The sequence below is a fragment of the Pseudophryne corroboree genome, chromosome 9, assembly GCF_028390025.1.
Source record: "Pseudophryne corroboree isolate aPseCor3 chromosome 9, aPseCor3.hap2, whole genome shotgun sequence".
NCBI lineage: Eukaryota > Metazoa > Chordata > Amphibia > Anura > Myobatrachidae > Pseudophryne > Pseudophryne corroboree.
In genome coordinates this window covers 317,506,879-317,519,938 of record NC_086452.1, presented here as the reverse complement: position 1 = coordinate 317,519,938, position 13,060 = coordinate 317,506,879, and the positions used below count along the sequence as shown (strand labels likewise).

General features: G+C 44.4%; 1 protein-coding gene and 2 pseudogenes across 2 annotated transcripts in view; 2 read left to right on the top strand and 1 right to left on the bottom strand.

The window, feature by feature from the left end:
- XRCC6 (X-ray repair cross complementing 6) overlaps positions 1-13,060 on the top strand; it is a 221,463-nt gene that overhangs the window by 132,961 nt on the left and 75,442 nt on the right. The window lies entirely within an intron of this gene.
- LOC134961895 (5S ribosomal RNA) lies at positions 3,829-3,947 on the bottom strand (annotated as a pseudogene).
- LOC134961894 (5S ribosomal RNA) lies at positions 7,188-7,306 on the top strand (annotated as a pseudogene).

The following is a 13,060-nucleotide window of genomic DNA, read 5'->3' as shown; positions in this document are numbered from 1 at the left end:
AAATTCAGGCCTTCCTGTGTCAGCGCACAGTGTCAATTCATTCTTGCGTACAGATTTTGTGTACTCTGGTCCCCACCTTCAACATGGTGGAGTATGCTCAGCTCCACTGCAGACTGCTTGAGTTACAGATACTAGCTGCTGGTCACAATTGATCAGTCTGTCTCAGGAGATGTATCACTCCTTGACGAGGAGGCTCCAATCCTCACACTTGAACAAGGGTCATCACTTCTGGTTCCAGGATTGGGTACTTCTCTTGACTAATGCAAGCCCTCGGGGTTGGGAAGCGGTTACATGTCAACACTGCGTTCAGGGTCAGTGGACAGCGCAGGAGGTGGTCCTTCCAATCAACATCCTTGAACTCAGGGCTCTTTGTCATACCAAGTTCTTCCTTCATTGCAGACCGGTCAAAGTTCAGTTTGACAACGCAACAGCGGTTGTGTATATAGATCGTCAGGGCGGAACTCGCAGCAAAGGAGTTCATGAAGGAGGTCAGCCATATTCTTTGATAGGCTTAATGGCATCTACCGGTGCTGTTAGCAGTTCACATTTCTCGCAACCAAAACTGGGAGGTGGAATTTCTAAGCTGCCAGGATGTCCACTTGGAAGAATGGTCTCCTCACCCCGACGTGTTTCACGTTTTGGTGCATTGCTGAGGTTGCCCAGACATAAACATGATGGCATCACCTCTTTAAATCTCCCCCAATCTCGATGATATCTTGGTGATATCTTGGATCATTCGGAAAACTGAATTTGTGGTAATTTACCGCAGGTAATTGAATTCCCCCTCGGGCTGTTAGACTTCACTTAAGCTATTTAAAATGTAGCAGCTTCCTAGAATGCTTTAGCAAACCTTAATAGGTTTAAACATTTTTTTTATCTTTCACACTGTTACAGGTATATTCTTCAGTGTAGTTTACTAAAAGTTTTACAGGTCAGAGCTCATTCTATTCTCACCTGAATATTTGTAACTGTAAGGGATTATGATTCCTGACACATATATACAAGAAAGGTATCTTAATTTGTACTTCCGCATTTATGTGTAGTTTTTCATTATTAATTTACGTTTTTCACAAGCAGGGCTGGCCTGCTAGCAAGCGAACTTTAGGCTGATGGCTTTGTTTTATGATCTAACATGCTTATTTACTCACGGATCGACCGGTCCCGAGTTCGGTGGGTGCTCATTAAGCCAGGGTAGTTGGGGCTTCCTGCGCAGCCCAACGTGGTGCGGGGAAGAGGGGGGGGGGGGTTACACTAGCACTTCATGTGGATAACCTAAAATGATACAAAAGTAATCAGTAAGCTGCTAAGAAAAATAATTAAGTTTAGCAAATCCTGAAAAATAATGTAAACGGGTTAGAAACTTACAGCTGTTCTGCTGCAATGAAAAAAGACTGGCCTGGGCCATGAAGCATCGCCAGTGGAAGACTGGAAGAAGCTCTTATGTACTCATGAATCAAAATTTTTGGTTCATCACACAGGGTTTTTGTACACAATCGAGTAGGCATGAGGAGGATTCCTTTGTTTGTGGGGTCTGTTACTAAATTGCAGCTTGTAAAAGACACTGCTTAGTAAATCCCATACACTGAGGAACCATCCTTTAGTCTACTCAACAGGGTACACAAAAACACTGCGTGTTTTAAGTCCAATAATTATAAGGGCAATGCTTTTAATATCAAAACACCCCATGTTTTACTATTAAAAGTAATGCCCTTTTAAATTGTGGGCTTAAACGTGCTGCTAAATGGTGACTTTTACAAACTGCTGCTTAGTAAATAAACCCTTGTGACACAAACTGTCAAATATGGAGGTGGAAGCATGATGGTATGGTACTCTTTTACTGGAACTTGAGTCGTTGACTGGTACCATAGCATTTTGTATTTCCATGCAATTCCCTCTGGTCTATGCCTAGTTAGACCAAATTGTTCATCCTACAGCAAGAAGATAAACCAAAACATACCTACGTCAGTTATTTTTCAGGAAAAAGAATGGCTACTACAGTCTCCAGACTTAAACCCCATCCATCTCTTTTGGGATGAACTCTGTGAAAGCAAAGCAATCTACAAGTGTAACACATTTGCTGGAATTTCTGCAGCAGTGTTGGGAATAACTTCCCGAACAATATTTGATTTTCATTGTAGGAAGATTGCCACCAGTGTATCATTGATGAGTCCAAAATGCAGATAACATTTTGTTAATCATTCTATGGGCAAGATTCTGATGTTTTTACCGCCGGCAGCCACTATATGGCGTCGAATAGAGCTATTCAAATGTAGCTCCGTTCGGGCGCGATCGGCTGCTGGCTTCTACATTTCAGCTCACACCCGCGAGCTTTACGCGCCAAAACCCAACACTAATGGACGTGATCAGTGCACTAGGGGACCTCATTTGTATATCACCCCCTGCGATCTCCCGTCATTTTAGATGGGAAATTGGTGGCAATAACATTTGAATTCCCCCTATGACTTCTTTTTAATCTCCATTTGTGTATTTGTTCTATGCTTTAAGACATTAAATTGCGTCCATTTTAATAAAAACTGGACAATTGGAGGTGTTAAAAAAACAATAGTTCTCAGTCATCCAATCTGGGGGACACTGCTCACCATGGGTGAGCTGGTATTTAATATACAACTATAAGACTGAAGCTCCTCCCCCTGCAACGTTTGGCCTTCATTGTTATTTAAGTGGTGTGTGCTTCTCATAATAACTCATATTTGGAGTCCGGCGTCAGTATAACAGTTGTTAATAACATTTATAACCACCCATGCTGATTCTTGTAGTACATCTGGTATGCCTCAGGAGCCCAACTGATAAATGGCCCCTTTACAACCAACCATTTCCCCTCTATGGGGTGTGTTCAATTGAACTCGGAAACTGCCGTCTTGTCGGAAAGACGGCAGTTTCCGACTTTAGGTCGGAAGGGGTTCCGACCTATTCAATGCTGCCTCCTTTAAGCCGCCGAGCCACGTGTTTTGACGGAAACGTGGCCAAATCCGTCAGGTTTTATCCTCGTTTCTGACAATGTCAATCCGACTTTACTAAAACTCATTGAATACTCAGATGTCGGATCCTTTCTGTAGGAAAGGATCCGACATCTATTGAATACATGCAAGTAGACAGGGGGCGATCGGGCACAGGTTTGATTTAGATACAATATTTTGAAAAATAGCAGAAAAAAGACCAAAATTGGACAGTGTATTGACCTAAGTAGGGAGATAACAATATATGTTATCAGTAATATACAGTCCTGGTTGGTGGTGCACCCAGAGCCAGAAGTACGTAGACTATACAGTGGGAGAGAACAGAAGGCTCTTGTGTGGGCGCACTCTTAAATAGAAAAAGATACTAGATGAATGTGAAAATATTATAGAGAATATTTTAAGATATAACTTTTATTAATAAAGTTAAAACAAGATAAACTTCCCACAAATCTTGTAAAATAATCGGAGATTATTGAGAAATTAAAAAATGTTCTGGTCTCTTAATTCGCAAGAGTATGGAAAGGGTTGTAGACATGGAGTAGTCATACCCCCATTTCCCCTGACCAGTACAGGAATTCTGTATTGATGGAACCGGGGGTTTAGTCAAAACACAGTTTCAATGAAATTAAGCTAAAAATAGCTGGAATGGTAATCAGTGGTCACCACTCAAGGAATTATACACCTGAGTATTATTAGTATGCCATAGCCCTATTTGCGGGCAGGAATTGTGAGCAAGAGGTTATGGTCAGTTGATGTAGATATTGAAAGCATTATATGAAAGAGAAAATAGAATTAGTGGTGATACTGCTGTTGGTGTATGTTGGTCACATAAGAGAGGAAATTAATTCCAGACCTACCACACCAGGTATTCACAGGCAGTCACCTCTCCTGATACTAACCTGGCCCAACGCTGTTTGGCTTCCAAGATCGGACGAGATCGGGCACTGACAGCGTGGTATGGTCGTAGGGATTTATGTGTACACCAATGAGAGTGCACCTATATAGGAAATTGAAATTGAAAAATGAAGGGTAAAGATGATAGAAAAAGGAATTGCAGATGAGGTAAGTGCGTGAAAATATGTGGATCTGCTTTCCACGTTAGACCCGGTTTAGGAGATTCCACTGGTGTGGTACTCTATCCCGAGAATCGTGAATGAGAGTCCACGAAAATTGGTGAAAAAAGATTATAGATTTGGATAGAGATATTAAGGTTTGTATCTGTAATAAGATGATGCAAAGGTTAAGCTGTCACTAAGAGGTGTAAAAAATGCAGGTGGGGCTAAGCCCAATAACCGACCTCAGACGTTATTAGGCGTCAGAAAATTGTAACCTTAGGCAAATAACTGTTGTTTTTTTAATAACCTTGAGCAAAAGAATATATAAAAGATACAGATAATACAACCCCTAAAAAGTAAATAAACATACAAATAAACATGAAAAATGAAAAAATGAAAATGTAAAAGTGAGCTGTATTAGGTAATATGACCCGGCACCGGCAGCATAAAGCGAACTACTCGGTGTGCTGTACAGTGCAGGGTGATGATATTGTTAATACAAATGATATATCCCTTAAGGATAAGAGCTATATAAGATACAGATAATAAGACCCATAAACAGAATCAGATGTAAGAAATATAACCCCTAATAAAGGAAGCTATATGAGTTGATATGACCAAGTTATTATGACACAAAGTGAAATACTTAGTATGCTGCACAGGACAAGGCTAAGATCCTGTTGCAGACATAATGAATACTGATAACAAATTGATAGGACATAAACAATTTGTCCCTATCCATAGAAAAAAATGTCAGAGCAGATGAGAGACAAACTGACCAAAACCAATGCTGGCATATAAACAATGATATACGGTGACTCAAAGAATGGCCTCAGATACATAGGAGGCTAAGTGCTGGCTGGTCTAACGGAAGTAATCCTTGCAACAAGGATAATCAAAGTAATTTGTGGGAGCTTACGATTCTCCAATGAATTAGTTATGATCCGTTAGGATGGCGCCATGATATGACTGTGTGGACGGAATTCCCCGCAGAAAACGCGTTTCACCCTGAGGGCTTGTTCACTTCCTGGTTCCGTACAGTGAGGTGGGTTGGGATGCTATTTGAGGGCGGCTGGTGGTGTAATTAACCAATGAAAGAGAGCCGCGTATTACCGCTGTACTTAGCGGTTGCTAGGTAACGAAATAGCGGAGGTGCAGCCGGAGTTGAGGATCTGATTGGAGGACGCGATCTCGCGAGATTAAAGACGCCATCTTTGTTATGGGAAAAGGAAGAAGGGAAAATGCGGAGGGGACACAAGTGAGAAAAAAGTGTGTATAGAGCCGCTTGGCTAAATGACAGTCTAGCGGAGGTGGGCAGGGAACATGTATATATGCACACACATGAGTTTGTTATGCTGCCTATTAACATGATTATATCGATTGTATTAGAATGGGGAAAAAAATGTGTGTAATAACCGGGATAGGGTGGGATATGAATGGGAAACAATTTGTTACTATGAATAGATAGGACGTGCCATTGTGTTGGCTGGGATTGAAGGAGGGGCAAATGAAATGAGTGAGAGGGCCCTCTCACTCATTTCATTTGCCCCTCCTTCAATCCCAGCCAACACAATGGCACGTCCTATCTATTCATAGTAACAAATTGTTTCCCATTCATATCCCACCCTATCCCGGTTATTACACACATTTTTTTCCCCATTCTAATACAATCGATATAATCATGTTAATAGGCAGCATAACAAACTCATGTGTGTGCATATATACATGTTCCCTGCCCACCTCCGCTAGACTGTCATTTAGCCAAGCGGCTCTATACACACTTTTTTCTCACTTGTGTCCCCTCCGCATTTTCCCTTCTTCCTTTTCCCATAACAAAGATGGCGTCTTTAATCTCGCGAGATCGCGTCCTCCAATCAGATCCTCAACTCCGGCTGCACCTCCGCTATTTCGTTACCTAGCAACCGCTAAGTACAGCGGTAATACGCGGCTCTCTTTCATTGGTTAATTACACCACCAGCCGCCCTCAAATAGCATCCCAACCCACCTCACTGTACGGAACCAGGAAGTGAACAAGCCCTCAGGGTGAAACGCGTTTTCTGCGGGGAATTCCGTCCACACAGTCATATCATGGCGCCATCCTAACGGATCATAACTAATTCATTGGAGAATCGTAAGCTCCCACAAATTACTTTGATTATCCTTGTTGCAAGGATTACTTCCGTTAGACCAGCCAGCACTTAGCCTCCTATGTATCTGAGGCCATTCTTTGAGTCACCGTATATCATTGTTTATATGCCAGCATTGGTTTTGGTCAGTTTGTCTCTCATCTGCTCTGACATTTTTTTCTATGGATAGGGACAAATTGTTTATGTCCTATCAATTTGTTATCAGTATTCATTATGTCTGCAACAGGATCTTAGCCTTGTCCTGTGCAGCATACTAAGTATTTCACTTTGTGTCATAATAACTTGGTCATATCAACTCATATAGCTTCCTTTATTAGGGGTTATATTTCTTACATCTGATTCTGTTTATGGGTCTTATTATCTGTATCTTATATAGCTCTTATCCTTAAGGGATATATCATTTGTATTAACAATATCATCACCCTGCACTGTACAGCACACCGAGTAGTTCGCTTTATGCTGCCGGTGCCGGGTCATATTACCTAATACAGCTCACTTTTACATTTACATTTTCATCTTCATTTTCATTTTTTCATTTTTCATGTTTATTTGTATGTTTATTTACTTTTTAGGGGTTGTATTATCTGTATCTTTTATATATTCTTTTGCTCAAGGTTATTAAAAAAACAACAGTTATTTGCCTAAGGTTACAATTTTCTGACGCCTAATAACGTCTGAGGTCGGTTATTGGGCTTAGCCCCACCTGCATTTTTTACACCTCTTAGTGACAGCTTAACCTTTGCATCATCTTATTACAGATACAAACCTTAATATCTCTATCCAAATCTATAATCTTTTTTCACCAATTTTCGTGGACTCTCATTCACGATTCTCGGGATAGAGTACCACACCAGTGGAATCTCCTAAACCGGGTCTAACGTGGAAAGCAGATCCACATATTTTCACGCACTTACCTCATCTGCAATTCCTTTTTCTATCATCTTTACCCTTCATTTTTCAATTTAAATTTCCTATATAGGTGCACTCTCATTGGTGTACACATAAATCCCTACGACCATACCACGCTGTCAGTGCCCGATCTCGTCCGATCTTGGAAGCCAAACAGCGTTGGGCCAGGTTAGTATCAGGAGAGGTGACTGCCTGTGAATACCTGGTGTGGTAGGTCTGGAATTAATTTCCTCTCTTATGTGACCAACATACACCAACAGCAGTATCACCACTAATTCTATTTTCTCTTTCATATATTGCTTTCAATATCTACATCAACTGACCATAACCTCTTGCTCACAATTCCTGCCCGCAAATAGGGCTATGGCATACTAATAATACTCAGGTGTATAATTCCTTGAGTGGTGACCACTGATTACCATTCCAGCTATTTTTAGCTTAATTTCATTGAAACTGTGTTTTGACTAAACCCCCGGTTCCATCAATACAGAATTCCTGTACTGGTCAGGGGAAATGGGGGTATGACTACTCCATGTCTACAACCCTTTCCATACTCTTGCGAATTAAGAGACCAGAACATTTTTTAATTTCTCAATAATCTCCGATTATTTTACAAGATTTGTGGGAAGTTTATCTTGTTTTAACTTTATTAATAAAAGTTATATCTTAAAATATTCTCTATAATATTTTCACATATTCATCTAGTATCTTTTTCTATTTAAGAGTGCGCCCACACAAGAGCCTTCTGTTCTCTCCCACTGTATAATCTATTGAATACACCCCTATATCTGTGAGGCTCCTGTGTCCTTTACAGGGTATTATTGCTCAACTCCTCATCTGACTTTTTTTCTCTAGCATCCATAAGGGATATTGGGGACACATTAGGACGATGGGTATAGACGGGGTCCAAAGTGTCACGATTCGGGTACTGAGACACCATTTTCTACCCGTTAGGTGTCTCCTGAGGTTGACTCAGCGGGCCAGGGCCGGGCTTTAACTATGGTTAATGCTCGCAGCGCTGGTTTTAGCGGCAGCCTCGGTATATGTACTCGCAGAGGTGCGGCGCTCTCAGCCCCGTCGCGGCCGTCACCGCCGCGCCGTTGGTCCTCTCCTGGATGTACGTCCTCCGTGTGTCTCTGCTGCCGCTTCTGTTCCTGTGGCCGCTGTGCGCGTCTGGGCGCGTGAAGTTCTGCTGCTGCGGCCTCAGCTGCCATTGTTACACATGCTTCACAGTACTTAATTCCCCTTCAGTTCCTGTCTATGGGCGCAGCCATGATGGACTCTAGTCACATGTCCTTATTCCACCTATCCTCAGTGCTGCTGGAGCCCAGGTATTATGGTCAGCCAATCCCTGCTGTTCATCAGGTATAAATATCCTGTCTCCACACCCAGAAGGTTGTCAGTGCTTCCATTGTCTATCCTGTGTATACAGTGTGCAGTTCACTGTGGACTTCTCCTGCAGTTCAGCCTGACTCCCTGGTGGTTTCCCCTTGTGGTGTTGTTCCAGCTCTCCAGTGTTTAAGCCCTGTGGTGCAGCCTGTCATCTTTGCTCCCGCACCCAGTGCTAAACCAAGGATTGTGCTCCGGCTTTCTAGTAGCCACTCTCCGGTTACCCTCTGTGGTCCTGCGAACCCCAGCTTCTTCTACAGCTCTCCTGCGAACCCCAGCTTCTTCTACAGCTCTCCTGCGAACCCCAGCTTCTTTTACAGCTCTCATACGAACCCCAGCTTCTTCTACAGCTCTCCTATGAACCCCAGCTTCTTTTACAGCTCTCATACGAACCCCAGCTTCTTCTACAGCTCTCCTGCGAACCCCAGCTTCGCCTACACTTTTTCCACGAACCCCAGCTTTATTTATTATTTACCTGAGCACCCCAGTATCATTTACAGTTCACCTGCTACTCCCAACTTCACGTTATACCTCACCTGGGCTCCCAAGTGTTATACTGAACTTTCTCATTCCGGATTACTGGTCCTAACCAGCTGTATTATACTCACCTGTGACTTTTGTTTGTTTCATTGCACCTTATATGACTTTTTATTTAATAAATATCCTCAAAGATATTTCCAGTTGTCGTGGTCACGTCTTCGGGCACTTAATGCTACTGTCTGACGTATATGTCTAGGAGTCCACTCACTCCTCCTAAATTCTGGTACCCGTCAGCCCCTATAACTGAGGCTTCCAGCTACCTTCACCAGCCCTCAGTTGTGACACAAAAGAGCCAATGCACTTCAAATTTCTTCCACTGGGTGTGCTGTCTCCTCCCCTCCATGTCCCCTCCCACAGGCAGTTTAGAAAAAAGTGCCCTCAGGAGAGGATGCGCGCTCTGCTAGCTCCAGAGTTTTTCTTCATTTTATTTTAAACTTTTGTTTCGGTATGCTGTCTGGGCAACCGCATACCTGCGCCGTGGAAGTTAGGGGAGGGGACGGTCACCGGCCTCCCGAGGTGCAGAGCCGCTTCCCAGCTGCAGGACCACCATCCCGAGGGGTTGTTTGTTCAGCGGGGCACTGCGCCTTAGCTGTCGCAACCGCAGCAAGCCGCACACCCCTAACATTGCCTGAAGGTGATCGTCGGTGGTGAATACACATTGGGGGCCCGCTAGGGGGACTCCCCCGGTTCTTGGTGCGGCAAAAATGTGGGTGAGGCATACGGGACCCTCCTGGGGAAAACCCGCTATAGCCCGTGCGTGAGACTGGCTAGCGATGGCTGTACTAAACATTTATGTAAGGCTACAGCGTGTTTAAGAGACATGGCCAGTATAAATATATATCTGTAGCTCTGGCGCCATTACGGGGGGCGGAGTTACATCAGAGCGGGCTCAGCTGCATTTTGGCGCCTTCCTCGGCATAAGCAGCAGCTGCCTCACACAGCTCCTCCAGACTGTCGCACGCTGGATCACTGGTACAAGGTGTTGATTATTTGTTATTTGTGCACAGATATTATTCCTCTGAAGGAATTACATTATATAAACAGTTCTCACTGTTATGTAAAAACGCTGACTGCCTCACTGGGGCTCTGCAGCGTTGGGTGTGCTGGCGTCCTCTCTTCCTCTGCGTCTCCTCTCACATGCAATAGGGCAGGCATTGTAATCAGTCTGTGTTGTATGTGTATGGTGTGTTTCATAATGGTAAAACAAAAGTTATGCTGTGTATGTAATACCAGATTCTCCCCTCTTTCATCTGGTTCCATATCATATGAGCAATGTAGTGAGTCATCACAAAATGCTGAGGACAATGAGGGGGGGGAGTCACGAGCCCACCTGGCTGGGGCTATCAAAACTATGATGTCTGATATGGCACATCGGCTCACTGCAAATGCCAACAAAACACAAGAACTGCAAAAAGCAGTAGCAGATCTAGCTGCCAAGGCTGAGGTTCCCATCCCCCCTATCTAATACAGGTTTACAAAACGTGCTTTTCCTACACTTCTATCAGATTCTGATGATGATATACAGGGTGATGGGGACGGTGTGGATCCCTTAAGTGGGGATTCCACTGCTACACAGGGTATTTAACCCTTAATTTTAGCAATAAGGGATGTGCTAAAGCTCCCCCTAGAGGACGCTGCATATCAGCAGTCGTTTTTCATCCCTCAAGACAAACTGACTGTCACATTTCCTGATTCTAAAGAATTAGATGATTTATTTAAGCTAGCCTGGAAGAATCCAGATAAGAAATATCAGGTGTCAAAACGGTTTTTGCATACATTCCCCTTTGCCCCTGAGGATAGAAAGTTCTTGGAAGAATCTCCGGCTGTAGACGTCTCAGTCTCTCTAAGAAGGCGGTACTCCCAGCTCCAGGCTCCTTTATGGTAATGGACCCGGTGGATAGGAAAATTGAGGCTACACTGAAATCTATCTACATTGTTGCAGGTGTATCTCAAAGACTGGTTATTGTAGGTTTCTGGATGACACATGCAATTCACTCCTGGGCTACTCAAATTCAGGAGGGTCTCTCGGGTGACATGACCCTAGTTACTACGGTGACTTTGCTAAAACACATTCAGAACACGGCAAGAGTCCTCTGTGACTCCCTAAAAGAGATTGGCAATATTAATGCTAGGACTACTGCTATGGCTGTGTCAGCACGCAGAGCCATATGGTTGCGCCAGTGGATTGCAGAGGCTGACTCCAAACGCAATGTGGAATTTCTTCCCTTTACAGGTGAATGTCATTTCGGAGGCGAATTGGACGCATGGATCTCCATAGCTACTGCTGGGAAATCCGCGTTTCTTCCTTCGGGGGATCCGCCTGCCTTCCTTCGGGGGATCCGCCTGCTAGACATACCTACCCGGGACCATCTACTCAGTCCTTTCGGTCCACCAGATTTCGATCTAGAGCCAGAGGTGCATCAAATGCAGCTAGAAGCACCAGGAGTAAACCTAAGAAACCAGCCATTGCCAGCTCTCAAGAACAGAGCACCAGTTCAGCTTCCACAAAGACCTCAGCATGACGGTGCCCACCCCGGGTAGATCTCAAGGTGGGAGCCCGGTTACGTCACTTCAGCCACATCTGGGAAAGTTCCTGCCAGGTCGCCTGGGTAAGGAACCTTATTTCTCAGGGTTACAAGCTGGAGTTCGATGGTGCTCCTCCCCAACGATTTTTCAAATCAAGCTTACCAGCTTTGGAAAATATGCGTGTTATGCTACTACAGGCCATCACAAAGATGGTCCAGTCCCAAGTCATTGTTCCATTACCCCTGCAACAGCAAGGAAAAGGTTACTACTCCAGTCTGTTTGTTGTACCAAAACCAGACAGGTCTGTGAGTCCAATTTTGATTCTGAAGTTCTTGAATCCTTACCTAAAGGTTTTCAAATTCTAGATTGAATCTTTGAGAGCAGTGATCGCAGGCGTGGAACGTCAGGAATTCCTAGTGTCCCTGGATATCAAGGACGTCTACCTCCATATCCCAATTTGGCCTCCTCATCAGGCCTATCTGAGGTTCACGCTGCTGAACGATCACTACCAGTTCCAGGCGTTACCCTTTGGCCTGTCTACATCTCCGAGGGTGTTCACGAAGGTGATGGTGGAAATGATGTTCCAGTTCAGGATCCAGGGGGTCAACGTGGGCCCTTACCTGGACAATCTCCAGATAAAAGCAAGTTCCAGGGAGCTCCTACTGCTTCATATAGATCGCACTATGGGGGTCATTCCGAGTTGATCGCTAGCTGCCGTTGTTTGCCATGCAGCAATCAGGCTAAAAATTGGCATTTCTGCGCATGCGTATGGGCAGCAATGCGCACGTGCGTCGTACGGGTACAAAGCCCTTTGTGGTTGTGCACAGGTTGTAGCAAAGTTTTCAATCGCACTGACGGCCGCAAGAAGATTGACAAGAAGGGGGCATTTCTGGGTGTCCGTTTTCAGGGAGTGTTTGCAAAAAATGCAGGCGTGTCTGAAAAAAATGCAGGCGTGGCTGGGCGTATGCTGGGTGGGTGTATGACGTCAAATCCGGACACGAATAGGCTGAAGTGATCGCAAGCGCTGAGTAGGTTCAGAGCTACTCTGAAACTGCACAAACTTTTTTTGCAGAGCTCGGCTGCACATGTGTTCGCACTTCTGCTAAGCTATAATACACTCCCCAGTGGGCGGCGGCATAGCGTTTTCATGGCTGCTAAAACTAGCTAGCGAGCGATCAACTCGGAATGACCCCCCATATACCTTCTGTCACACCACGTGTGGATCCTCAATCTACAGAAGTCCCACCTGGAGCCATCTCAATGGCTCCTGTTTCTGGGAATGCTACTGGATACTGTAGCGCAGAAAGTGTTCCTCCCAGAGGACAAAGTGGGAACTCTCCAGGAAATGGTTTGCATGGTTCTCTGACCGACTCAGATTTCCATTCATCTTTGCATAAGATTGTTGGGAAAAATGGTAGCCTCGTATGAGGCCATTCAGTATGGACGGTTCCATGCCAGACCCTTTCAACTGGACATCCTGAACAAGTGCTCCGGTTCTCATCTTCAGAACCACCGG